Raw genomic sequence first — 10,817 nt, forward strand, 5'->3', positions numbered from 1 at the left:
ACGGTGAAACCCCGTCTCTACTAAAAATACAAAAAAAATGAGCCGGGCGCAGTGGCGGGCGCCTGTAGTCCCAGCTACTCGGGAGGCTGGGGCAGGAGAATGGCGTGAACCCAGGAGGCGGAGCTTGCAGTGAGCCAGGATCGCGCCACTGCACTCCAGCTTGGGCGACAGAGCAAGACTCTGTCTCAAAAAAAAAAAAAAAAAAAAAAAAAAAAAAAAAGATGTCATTGTTATCTATAGTCATCTACAGATTCAATGGAATTCCTATAAAAATCCCAACATTTGCAAAAATAGAAAAACCTATTCTAAAATTCAGATGAAATCTCAAAAAAAAAAAAAACCCGTGTCCCAATCTATATTAAAATAAGCAAAGTTAAAGGACTAACGCCTTGTGGTTTCAAAATTACTGCAATGTTTCAGTACCCAAAAAATGTTGTACCAGCATAGAGACAGACATGAAGACCAAGGCAATATTGGTCATAATTTTCAACAAGGCAGCCAAAACTATTCAATGAGAAAGGACAGTATTTTTAAATGGTGCTAGAAAAACTGGATATTTACATGGAAAAGAATGATGTTGAACCCTTACTTTACATCATATACAAAACAATTAAAAATGGATCAAACATCTAATTGTGAGAGCTAAAGCTATAAAACCCTTAGAAGAAAACATAGGGAAAAAGTTTCATAACATAGAATCTGGCAATAATTTCTTGGATATGACAGTGAAAGTGCAGGCAACACAACAAAAATACATAAAAATAACATTATTAAAGTTAAAACCTTTTGTGTATCTGAAGATACAATCAATAGATTGAATATACAATTCACAGAGGGGGAGAAAATATCCACACACTATATATCTGATAAGTAGTTAATATCCAGGCTATATTAAGACCACAGCAACAACAACATCAAATTTAAAAATGAGCAAAGATTTTAAAATAAACATTTCTTTAAAGAAGATACACAAATGATCAGTAAGCACAGGGTGAGGTGCTCAGCATCAATTATGAGAACAATGTACATCAAAAGCACAATGCAATACCAACTGACACACATAAGTATAGCTACCATAAAACAATAACAACAACAATAAACCAAAACAAACAACAAAAACCCAGAGAACAGCAAATACTGGATGTGGAGAAGTCAGAAGTCTTGCATACTACTGGTGGGAAAGTAAAATGGCACAGCCACTGTGGAAAACAGTAATCACCATATGATCTAGCAATTCTGCTTTTGGGTATATACCTAAAAGAACTGAAAGCAGGAATTTGCACAGATATTTGCACACCCATATTTATAGCAGCACCCACAATAGCCAAAGAGTAGAAACCACCAAAATGTCCATCTATAGATGAATGGGTAAGCAAATATAGTCAATACATACAATGATATCTTCAACCTTAAAAATAAAAGAAATTTTGATACATGCTACAACAAAACTTGAGAAGATTTTGCTAAGTAAAATACGTTAGACAAAAAAGCAAATACTGTATGTTTCCACTTATATGAAGCACCCAGAGTAGTCAAATTTATAGACATAGAAAATAAAATAGTGGAGGTCAGGGGATGGGAGGAAGGGAAATGGGGAGTTATTTTTCCATAGATAGAATTTCAGTTTGGGATGATAAAATAGTTTTGAAAATGGATAGTGGTGATGGTTGCACAACAATGTATTTGTACTTAATGCCACTGAATTATACACCTCAAAGTGGTTACAGTGGTAAACTTTGTTATGCATATTTTACCACAGTAAAAAACTTAGCAAATATTTTTAAATCTACATTTTTCTTTGAACTCTTTATATCTGATATGGTTTGGCTTGGTATCCCCACCCAAATCTCATCTTGAATTGTACTCCCATATTTCCCACATGTTGTGGGAGTGACCTGGTGGGAGATTATTGGATCATGGGGACAGTTTCCCCTCTGCTGTTCTCATGGTAGTGACTAAGTCTCATCAGATCTGATGGTTTGATAAGGGGAAATCCGTTTCACTTGGCTTTTATTCTCTCTCCTGCTGCCACCATGTGAGACGTACCTTTCAATTTCCACCATGATTGTGAGGCCTCCTTAGCCATGTGAAACTGTAAGTACAGTAAACCTCTTTCTTTTGTAAATTGCTGAGTCTCGGGTATGTCTTTATCAGCAGCATGAAAATGCACTAATACAACATTCTTTGTTCATTTTCAATTTTTTTGCTGGTCTTTTAATAATTTATGATAGCTTTATATATACATTACCCAAATTAGCTTTTTGTCTGTCATATATATTGGAGATTTCCCCAGTCCGTTGACTTTTGACTTTGAGGCATTTTTTTCTCATTGAAAGTTTTAATTTTTATGAAGTCAAATTCATCAGTCTTCTATTTGATGACTTCTTCATTTAGGAGTTTAGGAGTTTCAGTTTAGGATAATAATAAAGTTGTAGATATGGATAAAGGAGATGGTTGTACAACCATGTGAGTATACTGAATGCCATTGAACTGTACATTTAAACATGATTAAAATGGTGAGATTTATGTTATATATATTTTACCACCAAAAAAGGGCCAGGCTTAGATGTTTATATGTTAGCGGTTTGGAGTAGCTCTGACACCTATTCCCCTCTAGGGCTCTAATTTATAAAACACCCACACAATAAAAGCAGATAGTGACTTCACATATCTTCGTGGCATCTTATAAGCCCCACACCAGGGACTGTCTTGGAAAGCTGTTGTGGAAAAACTGGCATAAACTCGAGGTCAATATGAGACTTCTTGTCTCTTCTCATGCTGCTAATAAAGACATACTTGAAACTGGGTAATTTATAAAGGAAAGAAAGTTTAATGGACTCACAGTTCCACATGGCTAGGGAGGCCTCAAGATCACAACGGAAGGTAAAGAAGGAGCAAAGTCATGTCTTACATTGTGGCAGGCAAGAAGGAAGTGAGAGCCAAGTTAAGTGGGAAGTCCCTTATAAAACCATCAGATCTCATGAGGACTCGCTCAATATCATAACGGCATGGGGAAACCACTCCCATGATTCATTTCTCTCCACCTGGTCCCACCCTTGACACATGGGGAATCACAATTCAAGATGAGATTTGGGTGGGGACACAGAGCCAAACCATGTTATTCCATCCACAGCCCCTCCCAAATCTCATGTTCTCACATTTCAAAACCAATTTTGCTTTCCCAATAGTCCCCCAAAGTCTTAACTCATTTAAGCATCAACTCACAAGTCCACACTCCAAAGTCTCATCTGAGACAAGTACCTTCCACCTATGAGCCTGTAAAGTCAAAAGAAAGTTAGTTACTTCCTAGATACAATGGGGGTACAGACATTGGATAAATAAATACACCTGTTCCAAATGTGAGAAGCTGGCCAAAATGAAGGGGCTATAGGCCCCATGCAATTCCAAAATCCGGCAGGGCAGTCAATTCTTAAAGCTCTGAAATGATCTCCTTTGACTCCATGTCTCACATCCAGGTCTTGCTGATGCAAGGCTGCCCACAGCCTTGGGCAGCTCTGTCCCTGTGGCTTTGCAGGGTACAGCCTTGCCCCCTGGCTACTTTCATGGGCTGGCATTGTGTATCTGGGGCTTTTTCAGGTGCACAGTGCAAGCTGTAGGTGGGTCTACCATTCTGGGATCTGGAAGATAGTGGCCCTCTGCTCACAGCTCCACTAGGCAGTGCCCCAGTGGGGACTCTGTGTGGGGGCTCCAACCCCACCTTTTCCTTCCACACTGCTCTAGCAGAGGTTCTCCAGAGGGGCTGTACCCCTGCAGCAAACTTTGCCTGGACATCCAAGCATTTCCATACATCCTCTGAAATCTAGGCAGAGGTTCCCAAACCTCAATTCTTGACTTCTACACACCTACAGGCCCAACACCATGTGTAAGCCACCAAGGCTTGAGGCTTGTACCTGTGAAGCAATGGCCTGAACTGTACCTTGGTCCCTTTTAGTCACGGTTGGAGTGACTGGGATGCAGGGCACCAAATCCCAAGGCTGCACACTGCAGGGGGCCTCTAAACCTGGCCCAGGAAACCATTTTCTCCTCCCAGGCCTTTAGGCCTGTGATGGGAGGGGCTGCTGTGAAGGTCTCTGACATGCCTTGGAAACATTTTCCCCGTTGTCTTGGTGATTAACATTCAGCCCCTTGTTGCTTATGCAAATTTCTGCTGTAGGCTTGAATTTCTCCACAGAAAATGGGTTTTTTCTTTTCTGCTGCATCATCAGGCTGCAAATTTTTCAAGCTTTGATGAAGGGGTGGCCTGCCCCTCCACACCTGTGGGCATTTCTTGTTAGGTGGAATGAGAGACTTGAGAAAAGAAATGAGACACAGAGACAAAGTATAGAGAAAGAAAAAGTGGGCCCAGGGGACCAGCGCTCAGCATAGAGAGGACCCACGCCGGCACCGGTCCCTTAGTTCCCTTAGTATTTATTGATAATTATCTTTACCATCTTAAAGAAAAGGAAGTGGCAGGATAATAGGATCATTATAGGGAGAAAGTCAGCAGTAAGACATAAGAATAAAGTTCTCTGTGACATGAATAAGTTTAAGGAAAAGTGCTGTGCCTTGATATGCATATGTCAACATCTCCATAAACCTTTTTAGTGCATCAAGAGCAGCATTGAGCTAGCAAGTCCCGACTTTTAACCAGTAACCTGCCTTCAGGCACTTGTTTAACAAAGCACACCCTGCACAGCCCCAAATCCTTTAAACCTTGAGTCACCATAGCACATGTCTCTTGCAAGGACAAGGTTAGGGGTAGGGTCACAGATTAACAGCATCTCAAATACAGAACAAAATGGAGTCTCTTATGTCTACTTCTTTCTATATAGACACAGTAACAGGCTGATCTCTCTTTTCCCCACACTTTTATGCTCTGCTTCCTCTTTATTTTGAGATGGAGTTTCACTCTGGTCCCCCAGAATGGAGTACAATGGCATGATCTGGGCTCACTGCAACCTCCACCTCCTGGGTTTAAGTGATTCTCCTGCCTCAGCCTCCCGAGTAGCTGGGATGGGCAGCCAGGTGCCTGCCACCACGTCTGGCTAATTTTTGTATTATTAGTAGAGACAGGGTTTCACTATGTTGGTGAAGCTGGTCTTGAACTCCTGACCTCAAGTAACCCACCCACCTTGGCCTCCCAAAGTGCTAGGATTACAGGCATGAGCCACTGTGCCTGGCCCCTCTGTGTCCTTTTGAATGTTTTGCTGTTTAGAAATTTCTTCTGCAAGATACCCTAAATCATCTCTCTCAAGTTCAAAGTTCCACAAATCTCTAGGGCAGGGGCAAAGTGCCACCAGTCTCTTTGCATAGCATGAGTGACCTTTACTGCAGTTCCCAACAAGATCCTTATCTCTATCTGAGACCACCTCAGCCTGGACCTTATTGTCCATATCACTATCAGCATTTTGGTCAAAGCCATTCAACAAGTCTCTAGGAAGTTCCAAACCTTCCAACATCTTCCTGTGTTCTGAGCTCTCCAAACTGTTCCAACCTCTGCCTGTTACCCAGGTCCAAAGTCACTTCCACATTTTGGGGTGTCTTTACACTAGCACCCTATTCCTGGGACCAATTTACTGTATTAGTCTGTCCTCATACTGCTAATAAAGACATTCCTGAGACTGGGTAATATATAAAGGAAAGGAGGTTTAATGGACTCACAGTTCCACATGGCTGAGGAGGCCCCACAATCATGGCAGAAGGTGAAGGAGGAGAAAAGTCACACCTTACATGGCAGCAAGCATGAGAGGAGTGAGAGCCAAGTGACGGGGGAAGCCCCTTATAAAACCATCAGATCTTGGGAGAACTCAGTCACTATCATGAGAATAGTATGGGGGAAACTGCCCCATGATTTAATTATCTCCACCTGGTCCCATCCTTGACACATGGGCATTATCACAAATTAAGGTAAGATTTGGGTAGGGACAGAGAGCCAAGCCATATAACCTCCTATCCCCTATTCTGGAACTAGATGGAGGAACATATGCATGCAGGGTCACCTGGAGAGATTAGATGGGGCAAGCAGAACAGTCTTGCCCAAATCATCCCATGAGCCTGGACCTTGAGCCCTCTCACATGCTGTCAGGCATGTATCATACCAAGAAAGGAGGCTAGGAGGGTACTGTATCTACCTGTATACAGGGAGCTATGAAATATCTGAGTTGAGAATGTGACACATGAGAGGACAGAGTCAGTATGACCTTTACACAGTGACCTGGCTCAAATAATTTCAGGCTTGCATTAACCAGGTGAGTTCCTCTTTCTCTCCAAGGCAGGTAAACTAGAGGGGTGAAGTGGGAGTTGGGCATAATTTTGGGTAGTACTTATTCTGTGTTCTAAATAAGAAAACCATAAATGCCCTCTTTCAGGGTCCAAATATTAGGTGAAAAAAATCCCTTTGTCATTTCAGTCATGTACTGTGGACTCCAGCCGAGCAGTACACAAATATTCATTTATACTTTCTCTCTGCATAATGTGGGCTTTTCCAGTATTATGATGTAGCTGACTAAGTCCTCTCATGTTACTAACCGGGGACCAGACTACTGAATGTCATAACAGGTGGCCAGCATGTCTGTGAAGGGCAGAAACTGGGGAAACAGCTGGCAGAAGCCAGCTAGTAAGGTCCCAATGCCCACTCCATAGAGGACTCCACACTTACAATACCAGGCTGCCTCACTAGTTATGCCCCCAAATAAAAAAACAAAACTCCTCTGCAGAATGTGTGTACACACACCTAAATACATGCACACAGCTACATGCAAAGGGAAAAGGCTTGGAAGAAACCAGATCCACCTCTGAACACCAGTTACTTCTGGGAAAGGGGCAGATGAAGACAACTGCCCCATTATCTTTTAAACTGATGAGCCTGTGTTAACTTTGCACTCTTTGGGTTATTACACAAGCCCTGCAGAACTGAACCACCATCAACCACTTGCACTTTTCCTGATACCAAATGATGACTTCCCTCAAAGTTCAGCCCCACCACCTGCTTCCCATGTAGGGGGATACTGACCTCCTGGGGTGCAGTCCTGGTCCCAGGTAGGGGGCCACTGGCCTCCTGGGGTACAGGGCTCCAGGCTAAATCCACCCCACAGATTCCTAGTGAAACCAGCATGTGTCCAAGGGGCTTTCCCAAGCCTGGGCAATGTGCCCACCAGAGAAATATGCCTATACTTGCTCCCCTAGGACAGACTCCCTTTCCCTTCAGCTGGAATGAGGGGTAGGGAAGATTTCATGGTGTCTGGTAGAGGTTGGGTATGCTGAATCTGATGTGCTGTCAGAAGCTCCCCAGAGTCAGGTGCATTCTCAGCACATGGCGTGTGCTGCCCCTTCAAGCTGTGAGAGTCCCAGAAGGCAGGTGCTACTGCAACCCCCATTTATAGGTAAGCAGAGGTCAGGTGATCTGCAGCAAGCCAAGAAGCTAAGAGGCCAACACGCTGGATCTGCATTTTGCTTGCAGAGGCCCCATCTGGCTGCCTGAGGCTGCTCTTGAGACTCCTCCTGCCGCCTGCTCCTCCTCTTCCCTCTGCAGCTATGCCAGCTTCTACCCACAGCTGTGCTCCAAGTGGGGAACATCTATGGGTACACCATGGCACAGCTGCTCAAAAACCACAGCATGTAGTAGAGCCCCCACTTCATGCTGTCTCCCATGTCCAAGTCCAAGTTCATCTAGGGCTTTAATGAGACCAAGCTCCACTGAATTCCCGGATAGTAGATAATCCCTACAATCCCTTCTACATGGGTAAGCCACCAGACCTTGGCCCTGCTCCCTCCTGGCCCCATCATTCTGCCTCAATTGCTTACACGCTACCCTGTCTGTACTGTTTTGAAGCCCTACAAGAACGTTGAGATTCTGAGCTGACTCCCACTGAAGGAAGAAAACCATCAGCAGTCACTAGGTTCTGCTTTCTGGAAGCTTCATGCCCCCTCCCACCATGGCCCATGCTTGCCGGGCTGGAAGCAGGACTCCTGAGACTTGAGAAACACAGACCTGCAGCTGGCATATTAAAAAAAAGGCCCCTAAGAGGACCACTCCCATCCATGAAGTCCCAGGTGGAACCAGGTAATTGGGAAATACACAGGAACCAAGCCTGGGCCCCACTCAGAACCAGGTGGGAACTGCAGCAGTGACTTGCCCCCTCTGCCACTCTGGCTGTACCACTGCAGGAGGGAGGAACATCTGACACCACCCACGGGTGGAGACACTAGTTATGGGCAGCTTCCAGTTGTTGCTGCAGCTGAACCTTCCCAACCAGCTCCATGTAAGGCCAAGTCAGGTGGGTGAAGGCCTGGGCTGTGCTGGGCAAGGACACCCCTCAGAGGGCAAGAGCCAGTGAGGAGGGCTGTCACAGAGGCCCCTTTTCTTGCTCTGAGAACAGGTTGGGGCATTAAAGGGGAACTTCTCTCACCTCCCAGCTGTGTCCCTACCCAGGGACATATTTTCCAAAGATGAGACACTCCTCTGCTTGCCTGTGAAGCAATTGCCAGCATTTAGGGAAAAGGAGATGAGCCTCACCTGCCTTCCCTGATGCATCTGAGACAGGTGGGCAGGCCTAGGGGAAGGCCAAGGGGATCTGGGATAGGACGTGAACATCTGCCCAACCCCAGGCTATGCTGGCTTCATCTTCCTGATCCACCTGTGTGATGGGGTGAATTACCAACAGGGTGTCATACAGGCCATGGCTGAGTTCTATAAGAGCCAGGTAGAAGAGCACTGTCCTGGGTGTGCTCCCAAGCACCCAGCTCATACACATCTTATTGACAGCTTCCTGGAGGCAGGCCTCGAAGTCCAGGCTTCCTGAGAGGCCTGGGAAAGAGGCTCTGCCTGGCTTAAGGGCCTGACCCCAAAGGTGCCACTTCCACCTCTCTCATCCTGATAGCCTTGTATTCTCCCCCTGCTTTGAAGCGGGAGATAGGTGAGACAAGAGGCAGTGTACATTAGCTACTTTTCCAGGGAGTGCCATCCCTCCAGCCTGGGGCAGAACAGACCCCTGAGTAGGCATTTTCATCACTGGTTGCCAGATTCCCAGTTCCTGTTCAGAAACTGCACCCATGGAGAGACACACACAGGCCCAGTGACCACATGTACAGCCCCCAGGGCCTAATTCCCTTCTACATGCATGTGAGTACACAGTGGGCTTGATTCCTGCCAACTAGTCTCTGCCCCTGCCAGATATTCGTGTGCCCATATGATTAGGGGGAAGAGGTCACACTGACACACCCACGCTATCATGGGGAACGGGTAGCTGGCCCCCTATTTGACCACCCTTTATTGCTGGTTCAGCACCAGTAGTGCTACTACATTGTCTCCAAGGTCCTACCTTGGGGTAGAATTGCCCAACCCTTTTGGAAGTAGGGTGGGGGTGGGCAACACTGGCCTCTTTTAAGTTACAGAGACCAGCTGGTCCTGTGGAGGAGAAGCAAGGGTTGCCTTCAGGAAGCAGGTTCCCTACTGAGCAGATGACCAAGGCCCAGGGCAGGTTCAAGCTCCTGTGAAGCATGCCTGCCATGTCCATAGCCCATACTAACCCCGCCAGGAACCACTGGAATGCTTGTTCCTGGGCATAGAAGCCCAAGTCAGCTGTAACCTTGCAGCACAATTACATCTGCCAGCAGTACCCAGAGGGCCTATAGAAAGTGCAGGTGAAAGCAGATGCTAAGAGAATGCTCTATTAGGCAAAACTGCATACTATGAAAATGCTTTAGAATGCAACAAGAGGAGATGTGAAGACACAAAGAACAAGTGCGTAGTGACACATGGCTATCAGAACACACTAGAGAATCCACACCGCTTCCCCTCTTTACCCAGAAAAGGCAGGCTCTAGGCCACCTCCTTCCTCCTCAGCTGTGGCATCCTGGTACTGCTTACTCAGACAGCAAGTCGTTCATGTTGCTCTCAGCCTTGGTGAACTCCATCATGTCCATGCCCTCACCCATGTACCAGTGCAGGAAGGCCTGGAACACACTTGAACAGCTCCAGGATGGCGTGTTGTTGCCGATGCAGGTGGCTGACATTTTTAGCCCCTTAGATGCAATGGCACAGATGGCCGTTTTCACATTGTGAGAGCCAGTCAGCAAAGTAGCTGCTGTTCTTGTTTTAAATATTGAACATTTGCTCATCCACCTCCCTCATGGACACACAACCTCTGAAAATGGCAGCCAACATTAGGTAGTGGCCATGACGGGGCTCACAGGCAACCATCATATTCTTAGCATCAAATATTTGCTGGGTAAGCTCAGCCACAGTCAGGGCCCAGTACTGTTGGCTGCCCTGGCTGGTCGGTGGGGCAAAGTCAGGCATGAAGAAGTGCACAGCCGGGGAAATGGGATCATGTTCATGGCCAGCCTTTGCAGGTCAGTATTCAGCTGGCCTGGGAAGCGCAGGCACATGATGACCCCACTCATGGTAGCAGACACCAGGTGATTCAGGTCACCATAGGTGGGTGTGGGCAGTTTTAGGGTTCTGGAACAGATGTCATGCAGAACTACAGGGCTTCGCTATCAATGCAAAGGTCTCCTTTGCAATTTCTATGAGCTGGTGGACTGAGAGGGTGGCACTGTAGGACTCCACCATGGTATCTGACACCTTGGGCAAAGGCAGAACACCGTTTATGATCCTGTCTGGGTACCCCTCCCAGATATTACTGATGAGAAGGGTACCCATCCCAGATCCAGTCCCTCCACCCAGGGAGCGGGTAAGCTGGAAACCCTGCAGGCAGTCACAGCTCTGATTCTTTTTTCACAACATCCATCACCGACGCCTTCAGCTCTGCACCTTCTGTGTAGTGCCCCTTGGCCCAGTTGTTCCTGGCCCCACA

At 46.1% G+C, this 10,817-nt stretch overlaps 1 pseudogene; it reads right to left on the reverse strand.

The window, feature by feature from the left end:
• Positions 1–9,800: 9,800 nt before the first annotated feature.
• Positions 9,801–10,817, reverse strand: LOC100428918 (tubulin beta-8 chain pseudogene; annotated as a pseudogene).

This window comes from Macaca mulatta, chromosome 1 (assembly GCF_049350105.2).
Source record: "Macaca mulatta isolate MMU2019108-1 chromosome 1, T2T-MMU8v2.0, whole genome shotgun sequence".
Lineage (NCBI taxonomy): Eukaryota > Metazoa > Chordata > Mammalia > Primates > Cercopithecidae > Macaca > Macaca mulatta.